At 30.8% G+C, this 15,121-nt stretch overlaps 1 protein-coding gene across 9 annotated transcripts in view; it reads right to left on the bottom strand.

The window, feature by feature from the left end:
• Positions 1-15,121, bottom strand: part of ADGRL3 (adhesion G protein-coupled receptor L3) — a 905,707-nt gene that overhangs the window by 693,005 nt on the left and 197,581 nt on the right. For all 9 annotated transcript variants that reach the window (XM_051964507.1, XM_051964499.1, XM_051964500.1 and 6 more), the window contains exon 2: positions 6,889-6,953. The gene's annotated coding sequence lies outside the window, so the exon portion shown is untranslated. The remainder of the gene's footprint in view (positions 1-6,888; positions 6,954-15,121) is intronic.

Here is a 15,121-nt window from a genome sequence, read left to right as displayed (position 1 = left end):
TCTTTACCAAAGAATGGATCCGATGACTATAACTGTGAACATCTGCCTCAAGATGTTTAGAAAGTTCACTGTCAAAAAGACTAGATGAATGTTGTGTCCAGAATAACTCATGAACTTCTGAGAAATGGAGAAGCTTTGACTGGCATTCACACCCAAAGGATCTAGGACAATGAAGTCACATATCTTTTGAAGAATAAGACATTTAATTCTCTTTAAGACAGAGAGAAGTCTTATATAGAAAGATAGCTAATACATTAGGCAATGCTTCAAATGTAAATGGAAGCATTAGTATTAATGGTTGTTTGCCATCTTTAAATGAAGGGTTTCAGGGTCAACTTTGTAGAATCACGCCAACTTTGAAATTAGACCTTCAGCCCAAGTATACCAGAAACAAACATATATGAAAGCCAACATCAGCCAAAGAGTTTTAGTAGCAGTTAATAATCCTCAAGATGGAAAATGGCTTAAGAAAAAGGAAAATGTAGGTTCAAGATCTAAAACTAATATTTCCTCCCTATTGGTATGGCCAAGGGCAAGTCATTTTAGCTTTTAAATTCTGTTGACCCACCTATAAAATGGGAATAATTCTTATACTAGATCAGACTCAATATATAATGAGAAAAAAATTTGTTAATTTATTATAATATATGTAAATATGAAATATTATGATTTGTAATAATGTCAGAAGCTTCACTATCTGTTGTATATAAAAGAATTATATAATTGTAAATCATGTGCATTAAATTTTTTTTAACTATTCAGATAAAAGCTCTCAGTCAAATATTCCCTTCTGTCTAGAGTTTCAAAAATTAAGTAATTTAAAACCTTTTCTTCTTTAGTCAAAGTAGGCCATACGCCTGCATGAAAGGCAATTTGAAACTAATCTTCAGTTATGGTCTAATAACTTCAAAAATGTATTGCTTGAGGGTTATAGAAACACCATTATTTCATTATTCCCCATTTGTCTGTGAGCACAAGGAGAACTCTCATAAGACAGAGGAACAAGTATGACTACTTCCAATACCGATGAAGGTTTCGTTTACAGCAATGCTTTTTGAGAATATTTTTGAATTAAAATGTATTCTCTGGCATCCCACTGAAATCTAATACAGGTATTCAGCTATCCTATTTTAATCCAAATGGTGTGCAGCTAGCTATTTTAATAAATACAGCTTTGATTAGCCTGATTTTTTTTGTTCAATGTCCTCATAGAACTCTAATTTATCGTTATTATTACTATTATTTATTGGATAGGTTTCTATATATTAGGTAATAGGAATTAAAGGCAGCTAGAAACTGAGGAAATAGAATTTAAAGAACATTAGAAATAAACTTTCACTGGCTAAAAATAAATGCATAGTAATCTTGGAGATATCTTGTTCAGGGATTGCGATTCTTAAGAAACTACAATTTATAATGATCTATTCTGGGATCTTTTGAAGTTATTTTGCATATGTTTACTATAGGATACTCACCTAAAAAATTTACTGAATCCTATGATACCTTTAGTTGTCTATTTAACTATAATGATAGCAACCTCAACTTCCTTTGGAAATTAGCATTCCTTCTAGTATAAATACCAAGCCCTCACTTCCGATCTATTTTGGCAGGAGAAGATTAAGACCCTTATAATCCAGAACACTGATTAACATTATTCTAATCAATGGTGAATTTCAACAAAATTAAAGAAAATCTTATATAAACTTAAAAGACTCAATAATTAACAGCACTTAGGAATTCTTTATTTACTGCCAATAACACTGAGGCAAAATTTAACTGAAAATGTTTGTCTACAGAATTTGTTTTCTCCATTCAGATTTACAATAGACTGTTTACATGATTATACATGCATTACCACCAAGTTTTATAAAAATCTGTCCATTCACAATTCTTGGCAACAAAACCAGCAAACAACTGCTTGCTTCCATTACACTTGTAAGAGGCAATTTGAGAAAATATTCCCCAGGAATTAAATTTTGTGGATAAACATTTTAGCTAATTGCATTATTGTTCTCAGAACACTGAAGGCAGCAGTTAGCCAAAGCATTCATCTAAGGAATCTCGTTTCTTTTCTTTTCTTTTTTTTTGAACATTCACATTGTCCTCAGTTAACCCATTTTAGAAATCAAGATAAAATACAAATATGACTAATGTATTTTTCCTTAGTTTAAAAATATTTAGATTTCTTCTAATAGGATTTTAGACATTTTTGTAAATAAGAATAAAACTTTTGAAATAGTTATAAATAAATTTAATTTTAATCACCTAGGAGGCTACTGATACTCCTATTCACAGCCTTCTTATTAACTACAAAAATGAATTAAAAAATGAGCTTCTCAAAGTCATGATCGTGAAAACATAACTATCAGAAAAAAACATTTAGAACTATTTTATATATGAGTATGTATATGAGTATATATCTATACATATATGCATGTGCATGTACACATACATATGTATATGTATACACATATACATATACAAATATGTATAATAATATAGTTATTTTAAAATATTACTAAAATGAAAATGTTTCATTTTTAATTTCTCAATTCACAGAAGTCATGTTTTCAAATGCTCAGCTTCTTAAATTGTGGTTTGCATCCCCATATAGGGTCTCATAACTGAATGTGAAGGTCATAAAATTATGATTTATTACCAGTAAATGTTTGATTTCTATATTTCTACAAGTTTATATGCCTATATATTTAGCGCCATGCAAAATTTCTCAGGCAAAAAGGAGTCACAAAAAGAAAAAGTTTAAGAAGTCCTGATCTAATCAATCAAAAGCTAGTAAAATTTATATGAACTTACAACAAGAACAGTAGTTTACTTTTTTCTTTTTTTTTAATAATTAGCAGCCATTTATTGAAAACCCCTAAAATCATATTTTGAAAACACTACCATTTACTCTGAATTTCAAAGGAAGAAATCCATTACAGACTAAAACTTTCATAGACTTTTGTAATCTCAAAGCTAAAGATTTAAGGAAATAAAATAAATTCTTTTTAATGAATATTTATTTAATGTTTAAATAGAAAACATTACATAATGCATCTTCCCAAAAAGGTTTCCTAAACTTTAGGTAAATCTAATATAGCAGTCAAAATGGCTGTAGGAATTATAAGATTATAGCAGATAGCCAAAAAAAAAGTCAGACATTTCTTTATATGTCAATAAAAAAAAAAAAAAAAAACAGTAAATACTTTTAGACACATATCCTCCAAAATTCATTACATATTTTTAAGTTTTTTTAAACTGTAAACTGAATATAATATTTTCTTAATGATTCAGATTATTATCAATATAAGTTACTGTACAGGGTACTATACAACAGATCCATTATGGTATATGAGACTATTTGCCCCTACAGTAAATGACCTGTTGAAACGTGTCATTCTTGTGCTTGCTTTGAATAGTTTTCAGCCTTTGTGAACCTGTCAGCTGTTACTTTTTACTGCTGCCAATCTGTCTCTAGTTGTTCATTACTTATGATTTTCTGCTTCTCAAGGCCTGAGAAATAGGAGGTGAATATGCTAAACAGATGGCCAATTTTAGGTATAAATTAAACTTAGGGGGTTCTGTGAGTAAGGGGCTAAAGGACTTTCCTCTAAGTGGCTTTACTGTGTGGATTTTTATGTCATCTATTTTAGTTTTTCCAAAGCACTGTTTCCTTATATTCTGAGCTAATTTCTGGATAAAATCTTATGTTATATAAACAATTTTAATTTATGAGACATGATTTCCAGTGAATGATTATTTACTTTGCAAAATAAATCTTCTTTGAACATAAAAACACAATTCTCCAAATAGTAGTAATGAAATGCATTTTAAAAAGTTTTAGGACCTTGGGGGAGTGTTTTTTGACATTTTCTAAGGAACACATTTGACGCAAAAATATACATATTAACATTAATTCTAAGTGATCATGCACACAATTCTCTTGTGTCCCGAAATAAGATTTTATGAGAAGGTGTTTATTATATACACTAACTCATGGTCATTCTTTTCTATTCTGAATCGTCTTATGTCGCATAATTGTAGACAGACAGCTCACATTCAGCTCAGCTCACCAGTAGCTAATATTATTAGCTCCCATTCAGCTCAGCTCCCTAGCAGGAAGAATTATCTTCTTGTAGCTTTCTGAAGGCCACTGCTTACGCATGTTAATTTTGAAGGGCACCCACTACATAGCTGACACATTCTGACAGCAAGGATGTCACCCAAAATGGAAAAAATGGGATGGGATTGATGGCCCAAATAATTGGGCATTTTAAGTTGGCCCCATGGCCCAATTATTATATCATTCATTCACTTCAAGTGCCTGTGGTTTCTAAATTAATTAGAAATGCTAAAGCCATGGCAAACCAAACTTTTTTTTTAAACAGTAATGATAATGAATATAGAGAAGTCACATACTTAGTAACTTTCATAGTTCAGGTCTTGACTTTACCTAATTTACTCCCTGAAAGACTAAAAGTTAAAACTATATTTTAGTTTTAAATATTCAAACCTATCAAAAAGCCCAAGTTTTTGTCATATCATGAGATGATAACCTTCACAAAAGATGTGGTTATACCTTCTTGAAAATCCACAAATTTATTGAAGAACATGTTTTTAAGAATTGGAAGATACTACAAAAAGTTTTTTTTCAAAATTGAAAATTACTTACTTTAATTTTGCTCTATAAAATAAAAGTTGATTTCTGTGTATGAAAGGGAAAGTAAAAAATATTGGGGGAAGAAATGACAGCTTACATCCCATAGAGGGGGCAGGAAATGGAAAATGTAACATAGAATTTTGTACCTTAATGAACAAGATACTTTCAAAACACAAATATGATTGTTCTGAATATATATATATATACATATATGCAAATATATATTATATACATATAATTTACCTATATATGCAAGTTTGCTAATATATCTGCTAAATATGATACAAAGTTTCAAACTAGAATAAAAAAATCTTTAAAGAAGTTCTAATTATATACAACATTTAACACTAACATTAACAATAATATACATTAGAACAAACCAAATAAAACCTGTTTAAGAAAATTAAGCTTATCTTAAATTCTCTCTCTTTTGACTTCCTATGAACAAGATTTTCCTTAAATGAGACTGTAGATGCAAAGAAGTTCTCTATTGACCCCACTTACCAAAACATTGCGGTCTCATACTCTGTCTCATTCATTTGCCATTATATTCTAGTTTTAAATTACTTTTAAATTACTATTCATGAAAATTTGCATGTGTGTGTAGTGCACATATACATACATACATACACATAATATGTATATATGTGTGAATGTCATTGTCGCTTAATTATTTTTCAATTTTGTCTGATGGTTCATGATCCTATTTGGGGGCTTTATTGGCAAATATACTGGAGTGGTTTGAAATTTCATTCTTCAGCTTATTTTTATAGATGAGGAACTGACGCGAACGGGGTTAAGATACATGCCCAGAAACACCTCGCTAATATGTCTGAGACCAAACAAATTTAGAAAGATGAGTCTTCCTGATTCCAAGTCCACTTACCTTACCAGTATGTGTGGATACATAGATTATTAAATATAAAAACAAAAATGACTATATAGAGTTATAAACATATGTACCTAGACACATATTTATGTATTAGCTGCTTAAAAAAATCATGTTCAAACAATGGAATCCACAGTGTTTCACATAGGGTTTACTTACAATCCTTTCTAAGTACAAGTTTATATTAAAATATTATCTTCACCAATTCCTTTGAAAATTTACTCATTTCTCAAGGACCAGAGATCTCTCTATTCTCTGATGAGCTTTCTAAATTCACAAATGTGAAAAATTCTCGAGTCAAAATAATTAAAACTTTCAATGATTTTTTTTTATTTCTACTCTAATAGGTTAATAAATGCTATACGCTCCTTTGGGTTTGATATTATAATTTTAAAGACAGATAGAAAATAACATATTCAAAAGGGAAAAGAATAATTCAAAAAAAAGTTATCTGGAACCAAGATTCTACAATCTAAATTCAAAAATCAATGAATGTGACCAAAAACAAAATCAGCAAAGTATAATAAGCTTCAAAGCTATGCTACTACTAACTACATTTTGATCCTTCTTCATACTAGGGTTTTTTTTTAAGTGTTCACACTTTATCTTATTTTTAAAAGTCTGTCAGTTTAGAACAAGCTACTTTCAGATGTAATCCACAAATAATAATAAAAAAAACTAATCTAAATGGATAATCAGTTATACTTCAGGAGGGGAAAATGAAGTTTAAAAACTTCTTTTTCACAATATACATTTGTTTTTTCTATTTATCTGCTACATTTGTTAATATTAATCATTTGGGAATATAACAGACACCATTGGGCAGTTGAAAATTTAATGATGTTAAATAAACATGACAAATGAGATAACCAGATATACTCATCTAACTTACAAGTTAGCTTTTCCATCTCTGGGGTAAAATTTATTTGTAAGTGATTTTTAAACTATCCACTCTATGCTTAAGGAAAAACTTTTTTTGTTATCTTTTGCAAAAGCCAAAATCTTCCATGATTTAGGTGCCCTGCTTCTTTCTCAAAAGAGAAAAACCAAGACAAAGGAATTACAATCTGACTTTCAAATTACTTATGAAAATTCATAAAAGTATACTACTAACATACTAGGTATAACTAAAGATGAAACTTTAGTACTGCAAACTTTTTTTATGATGGATACCATTTCATTTTTGTAAATCATTCTGTTATTCCTAACACTTAGGCAATGATATGAACATAGCTGAAGCCTAATAAAAGATGGTGGTGTTTTAATTTAAATAGTATCTATTATGTCTTCATGAATTCTTAAATGAACTAAACATAGTTATCAGTGATTGAATAGTTACCTTGACTTGCTCTTCAGTTGCTAAAAATCCATATTTTTTTTTGCAGATCACAGCAATCAACATTTCTGTGAAAAAATAGGAAATTATAAATTAAGATTAAATTATACAACTAAAAGGTACAATTTAATTTACATTTAAAGCAAACGATATTAATGGCAGCATGGTAAATATCTATTTTAGTGATAATTTTATTACAATAAAATTAGTAATGATAAAGATAAGCTTTAAAACACACATGTATGTATATATATTCATGTATATCACCAAACACACACACACACACACACACACACACACACACACACACACACACACACAAAGGCACAAACAGAAATTGACTTCCAAAAGAATTTCATCATGGAAGGCTACAAACATTTTTGTGACATATAAAAATATTTTATCCCTTTTAGAATGGTGTTCAGAATCAGTTTACAAGTCATTTTTCCTTTTAAACCCATGTTTATTCGCCTCAGTAGACTTCCATTATTTGGAGTAGCTTCAAAATTTCAACTCTGCCCTAAAGGACAAAGATGTATTTACTCGTGGGCATTCAAAAGAATATGGCACAAAATGTGAAGAAAGTTCCAAAGGAATAGCTTTAAAAACCTTTTCTAACAATGGCCATGTTACTAAAACACATCTCTATCTTTCCAAAATGCTTACTTTAAATGAGACAATACTCAGTTGGAGCCGTTTATTTACTCAAAAGATCTCAAGGTAACATTTCATATTGGAAAACTAAATGGATGAAAACCGCCAACTCTCCAGGCTATGACGTACTGTTAGCTGGCCAGTCTATTGTATTTGTATGTCAATGTATGTATTGAAGATAGACACAGCAGTAAAGAAAGGAGTTTATCCCACACTTGAATGGGAGGAAAAGAATGGGCTAGATTGCTCATGGAGCAAGTTACAGTGTGTATAACAATCCCAGGCTGCTAAAGCCCAAGATTTGCTTTTTTTTTTCTTTTTTTGGTTTTGTTTTTAACACAAATGCACTCCAGTGAATGCTGCTGCACATTTGTGACTATTAGAACACAGCTATTTTTGAGGAATGAAAATTGTATTCCATCGTATGGCAGCTTTAAACACGATCCCAAATATCACTTCCCCCTGTTTCCCTCAGTTTCCTCATCTGTAAAATGAGCTGGAGAAGGAAATGGCAATCCACTTTAGTATCTTTGCCAAGAAAACTCCAAATGGGGCCATAAAAAGTCAAATGAAACTGAAAACAACTGAATAACAATATATTTGAAGATTAGGTGGCCAATTTGGAAGGCTAGAGCAAAGGCAAAGGCATAGGAAACATGTATGTTACACTAATAACCAAGAAATAGGAAATTATTTAGAACAACAGTTTTAATTGTTCCTTTGGACAATCTGGTAAAACAAATAGACTCCTTTTCAGAATATTTTAATGCATAAAATAAGTTTCATGTGATAAAATCATTATCAAAAAATCTTTTAAAAGAAAAGAAAGTTCACAGTCCTTATTTAAGGAACCCTCATCAAGAATAAGGTGTTCCTGATGCATTGTTGGTGAAGTTGTGAATGGATCCAACCATTCTGGAGAGCAATTTGGAACTATACTTAAAAAGTTATCAAACTGTGCCTACCCCTTGATCCAGCAGTGTTTCTACTGGGATTATATCCCAAAGACATCTTAAAGGAGGGAAAAGGATCCACATGTGCAAAAATGTTTGTGGCAGCCTCATTATAGTGCCAAGAAACTGCAGAGTGGATGCTCATCAGTTGGGGAATGGCTGAATAAGTTGTCATATATGAATGTTATGGAATATTATTGTTATATAAGAAATGACCAGCAGGATGATTTCAGAAAGGCCTGGAGAGGTTTACATGAACTGATGCTGAGTGAAATGAGCAGGACCAGGAGATCATTATATACTTCAACAACAATATTACATGATGATCAGTTCTGATGGATCTTCAACAATGAGAGGATCCAAATCAGCTCCAATTGATTTGTAATGAACAGAACCAGCTACGCCCAGAGAAAGAACACTAGGAAATGAGTATGGACCACAACATAATATTTCCACTCTCTCTGTTATTGTTTGCTTCCATTTTTGTTTTTTCTTCTCAAGTTATTTTTATCCTCTTTCTAAATCCAATCTTTCTTGTGCAACAAAATAACTGTATAAATATGTATACATATATTGTATTTAATATATACATTGACATATTTAACATGAATGGGATACCTGTCATCTAGGGGAAGGGGTGGAGGGAAAGAGGGGAAAAGTTGAAACAGAAGTTTTTGCAAGGGCCATTGTTGAAAAATTACCCATGCATGTGTTTTGTATATAAAAAGCTATAATAAAAAAAGGATAAGGTGTTCAACATGTTACATGGACCACGTAATATAGGGAAGATAGTACAAAAGATTTATTCAGTAAAACAAAAAGAATAGATGATTTACAGTATGTACAGAGGAACATCCAAGTCAATAGGACTGAAGATTGATCCAATAGAATTTCAAAATATAAATCATATGAATTCCATCATACTTTCATTTTCAGCATTTTTTATTTTATTTTATATGGCTTGATAGACTCATGTAGTTGATAGACTTCCACAAATCAAATGATAGTTGTTTAAAATATGAAATAATGCCAAATTGATTTATTATGTTCATATAAATAACCACTTAGAAAAAATGTCTTTTGGAAAAAGAAAATCTTAAGGAACATAGACATTTTTGATCCACCAAAAATACCTATCCCACCTATTTGTGGACCTATGATAATGAATTAAGTGACTCACTGCCAAAGGCTTCTATCATAATTGATATTGAACTTCATTAGTTGGTTTGCTATAACCACTTCAAAAGTGTTATCTTTAAAAAAAATAGACAACAGACCTCTATAACTCAGAAGTCTAAAAGTATAGTCTTAATAAGAAGAGGGAATAAATAGTCCTTAAGAGTTCTAACAGGAATAGATGAAAAGAAATAGGGAAAAAATGGGGAAGAGTAATCAAAAGATCTCAAAAGAAAGTATCCACTGAAGAAAAATGAACAAATTCCACCCCCAAAATCACAACTATAATGTGATTAATAAAGTTAAGGATTAAAAAATTCATAAGATAAGTCACTAGAAAGAAGGAATAAAAAATAACTAACAATGTCCCAAGGAATGAATCTAGCACAAAATATATCAAACTGGATAAGAGAGACAATAAAATTAGAAAAGGAGGAGGATCTGGCATTAGTAAAGAAATATTTAGCATTATAATGAGAATTCTATCATCTGTACGACGATAACCAGGCAAATGAATAACAACATGGAGAAAGATGGAGAAAGCAATGGGAAATTTGAACAATGGCAATGAATCAATAGGACATAAATTTCTTAGACTGAAAGACCTATAAAAATGGGGCTAGCTATACTTATAAGTAGTGAAGAAAATGAGAACTGACAATAATTTAAGGGGTTCCAAAGGGCTTGGCTGAGCAAATATATCTCAGAATAAAAGTATCCTAGTGTCTAAAATCTCTATAATTAGAGTCACTCCTTGAGGGCCTTCTGGAGACATGCTTTTTAACTGAGCTCAGGAATTATGTTATCTGCAACAGACAGCACACAAGAAAGCCAAACATGTGAACAGGGATTAATTTATCTCATTAAGTGAAAATCCATTGCTTATTCACAATTGAGAACAGGGTCCTAAATTTATAGGTGTCTAACAGATTAAAATAAAACCAACAAGTGCTATAACTTATAAAGTGTTTTTTAAGACTTTCATTGAATTCTCATTTGGGTCTCTCAACAACTCTGTGAGATATGTCTATGGGTATAATTTCTATTACTTTGTAAACGAGAACTGTAATACTGAAATTTTACAGGTGAAACTAAAATTGAGAAAAATAAATGACTTTTTCATGGTTACACAGATAGTAAATAATATAATGGGAACGGAAGAAAATGGAGAGTGCTTCATGGGACCTACAAGAAAAAGTTCTAGTCCTACTCAGGACAAACGGTCAACCTTATGAGCAATTAAAATTGTAGAGAGGGGATTTATGTAACAATAACTTTCCTTACAATGAAATATTTTGAAACAATACGTTTGTAAATCTACAACCAGGACATTTGAGTTCACAAATCCCATTCCCCTCATTTAATAGGTGGAGGTATGGAGTTGTTACTTGCCAAAAATTATGCAAATAGCAATTGGCATATTTCTCTGATTCTGCCATGCAATTTTTATTCCTCCATGTTTCTATTCCATCTCATATCATCAACTCCTTCTTGTTTAAGTCATTTTTCATTGTTAATGTTGTGTATCAATCAGATGATAATCTATTGTTCCATCTCAAAAGATGAAGTAACAGAAAACTAAGATCATAGTTTTACTTTGAATTTTGTTCTAAATCCCACTTAAGTCATTTCAATAGAATGAAACTCATCAACTGCATCGGCATATAAACACAACTGAGTGTCTCAAGAGAATCTTCATAACATCTTGCTATATTTCAGGGTACAAGGTTTAATTTTATTGAATAGGGAAACTACAGAAAAAAGTGACCATTCCTCATACTGAAATCCTATCCTAATGTCAATTAGTATTCATTAAGTGACTACTGAACAAAAAGTAAAGTTATTAGTATTTATAAGTGCCTACTGTGTGTCATTCACTATATGCTAAATGCTGGTGATACAATTAAAGGAAAAAAAAAAAAACCCAGGCTGCTTACAGAAAACATAAAAGCAAATGGAACACTTTTTTCCTCAAGAAGTCTATCTTCTATTGGAATTTATACCTAATATTTCCCTTTCTCCACTGAAATTCTCTAAATAACTTGTAAACAAAATGAATGCAAGAAAGGAAGTTAAGCGTATAAACAAATTTCACTTTACAAAATCACCTTTACTAGAATTAGCAACCAAACTGACTTAAAAGATGGGGGTGAGAAGAAATGACTTCTATAAGAATATTTGTTTAAAATCTTCCTTGCAGAATCCCTGAGTATTCAGTAACTTATTTTAAAACAAAACAAAAACCTCAAAGAAATTCAAGAGGGATAACATTGTGTTCATTTCCAATGGCTATTTCACCAATATTTGACCACTGAGTAAGACTTTGTACCAGAACGACATCAACATCACTCTATCTGAAATAATTTGTGATTAGGTGATTTGGGGAATATTGAGTAAACAAGTTGAGAAACATAAAAGATGAAAATTAAAAGAAAGAAGACTTTAGTTAGTTACTTTAGTTAGGGTAACAGGGCAATCTTTCTGGGTTTAAAATAAAATAATTTCTCATAGCTGTCTTCTAGAGAGAGATTTTCTCAACTACTGTGCAGCTTCACACAGAATTATTACATCTGAGGTAGAAACATTCCATTTGGTTTACTGTAATGAAAATAAAGCAGAAATGATATGTAAAGAACTTTTTCTCTTCAATAGTCTATTATACTATATAGTATTAAATACTTCAAGTGATTTGTAATTGCATTGCTCTGTTTAATTGATTTTTAAACACTTTAGAAAGTTTACATGTAAAAAAGCGTCAATATAATATTTCTAATCAAAGAAATATGGTTTTAATGGTAAATCTTCTTTTATAATTGGACATCAGTCCTTTACTTAGTCAAATACAGAGGGCAAAGTAAGAAACCAATGAAAAACAACTCACACACAAAAGGATGAAATAAGGCATACTTTTAAATATTATTTTGAAGAAATATGTATGTTTTGATGCCAGAAAAATCTAGTCATAATGGTGATCAGACTTTTTCTCTTGCCTTCAATAATTATAGTTCAAAACTTCCTATAGACCTAAGGGTATAAGTAATACAATTTTTCAAATTTAAGGCTTCTCCTCTCAAACTTATTCAGGGCACCTTTCCAGAATCTGGTCAAAAAGAGAATTTTCTCTTATCAGTTTAATCATGTCAGGTATTATGCCTTTCTAGGAATATAATATCCTATAATCATCAAGGTTATTTTTTTGTTTTCTTTCACTTTTTTATAAAAGTTGTGTGTGTGTGTCCTAAACCTTATAGTAATAGTAATAATAATAATAACAAACATCTCATGCCCTCAAAGAGCTTACATTCTACTGGGAGAAAAATGTACTGAGAAAGATATGGAAACATACACCAAATAAACATAAAGAAATCACATAAATTACTGGGGAAAAAACCAGCAATAACAGCAATTAGTAAAAGCTCTTTTAGGAAGCAACATTTGAGTTGAACAAGAGATTCTAAATAATTGAAGTAAAACTAGAAGGAACAAGTCTACTAGTTTGACCAAAGCCCAATTATAAATACCCTTAAATGTCAAACAACAGAATTTGTATTCTACCATAGATGCAAGTGGGAATCACTAATAAAATATCTTTGACTGTTCAGTATAGAAAGGGGAGTAGGATGAAAGGAACAGTCTACGGGTGGGCCATAAATATAGAATGTTCCATATGCTGATCTATTATGCTGCTATAATTTTATTTACATGTTTGCTATTGTTGCTTTAGGGGAGAGTTAAGAGAGTTGACAGAGAAAGGAAAAGGAGAAGGGTAAGGAGATATACTCAAATAACTACGACAGAGAAAAACAAAAGACAAAAAAATGACCATGAAAAACAGACAAGTCATTTAAATCTACCATTCATATTCAAATAACCATTGTTTCAAATTATAATGAGCAGAACATATTATATTACTGTGATTTATTTTCATGCCAAGAATAAAAGGCACAATATTAAGTTGTCTGAAACCATACTGGATTAAGTATCCGATTCCGTTGTCACACTGCTGACTAATCATGGTACTACTAATACTGTAGAAAGCCAATGATTATCTTGATGGTTTTTATTTGCCTCAAAAAGTCATGATACAAGAGATACATGACAAAAATCAACACCATAATCATCAAAATCATTTATTAAACATCTAGTTCTTCAAGGAACTACAGAATTCAAGTTGAAGGATACAGTTCTGATCTCTGAGAGATAAAAATAAATATTTAAATCACACCAAATAGAATTCCCAACTATATATTTATGTAGGGCTCTGCACAGAGGGACATGTAGAAAATATTATAATAATGTTGTTATTCATTTTTGTTCAGTCACTGGATATAACATATGCATAGAGCACCCCCCAAAGTTTATATGACCAAGATATATTCCTTATATATGATAATGGCCACCCCAGAGTAACATAAAAGTTGTTAACTGATTTCTAAGCCCCCCAGCTCTAATAGTCTCTATCTCTAGAACTGCATTTAAAGGTAAAAAGCAGGTATATAAAATCATAGTGTATCTCTAGAATATAATTAGATTAGACTAAAATATCCTTCTCTGCATATTACATGGGAATAGATTTCAGTTTAACAGAAAAAAAGTACTTTCTAATAAGAAAAACTATTCAAAAAAGGACCAAACCACTCTGTGGGGTCTGTAAGGCTAAGAATCTTGGAATATGCAATCTTCCTAAAGGGTTCAAATTGAGGGTGACTTAAAAAAGAACAAAGAGACACTTGGGGGATATGTAATACATGACCAAAAAAGAATTATAAAAGAAAAAACAGCAAAAATAATATCATCAGATCATAGTACATTGGAAAAAAGAAAACAGAAAAGATGAAGAATCACTGAGGGTTAGTATACAGATACCACTGGTTATATCAGATTATACATGTAAAATATTTTGTAAACTTAAAGCCCTACAGAGATATAAAGCCAGATATTGTGATACATGCATGTAATCTCAAGACATAGAGAGATAGAGACTAGTGATAAAGGCTGAATTCTGGAATTCTCCAAAAAAAAAATTGGACTAAATCCCATAGCATATCTATCCCATCAGGTTTTAACACAGTAAGCCCTAAGGAAGAGGAGAATCAGATAAACAAGTTATTTCACCTCTTAGTATCAGGTTTCTCATCTGTAAACTGGGAATATAATAGCATCCACCTCACAAGATTGTTGTGAGAATCAAATGCGTGAACATGTTTAAGTACTTTGCAAAAGAACAATAGAAAAGCTAGTCATTATGATCATCAGCAAAATTTTTGCAGGTTTTAAAATTATCTAAATGTGAAACATCATTATAATATGTAAATGTTGATGCAAGACAATTCTAATAGACATGTAATGGAAAATGCCATCCCTATCCAAATTATGGAATCTGAACGCAGACCAAAGCATACTATTTTCATTTTTTGTTCATTTATTTTCTTTCTTATGATTTTTCCATTTTG

Source organism: Antechinus flavipes, chromosome 6, assembly GCF_016432865.1.
Source record: "Antechinus flavipes isolate AdamAnt ecotype Samford, QLD, Australia chromosome 6, AdamAnt_v2, whole genome shotgun sequence".
Classification (NCBI taxonomy): Eukaryota; Metazoa; Chordata; class Mammalia; order Dasyuromorphia; family Dasyuridae; genus Antechinus; species Antechinus flavipes.
Note: the sequence above shows the minus strand (reverse complement) of the source record. Positions and strands in the feature narration are given on the sequence as shown.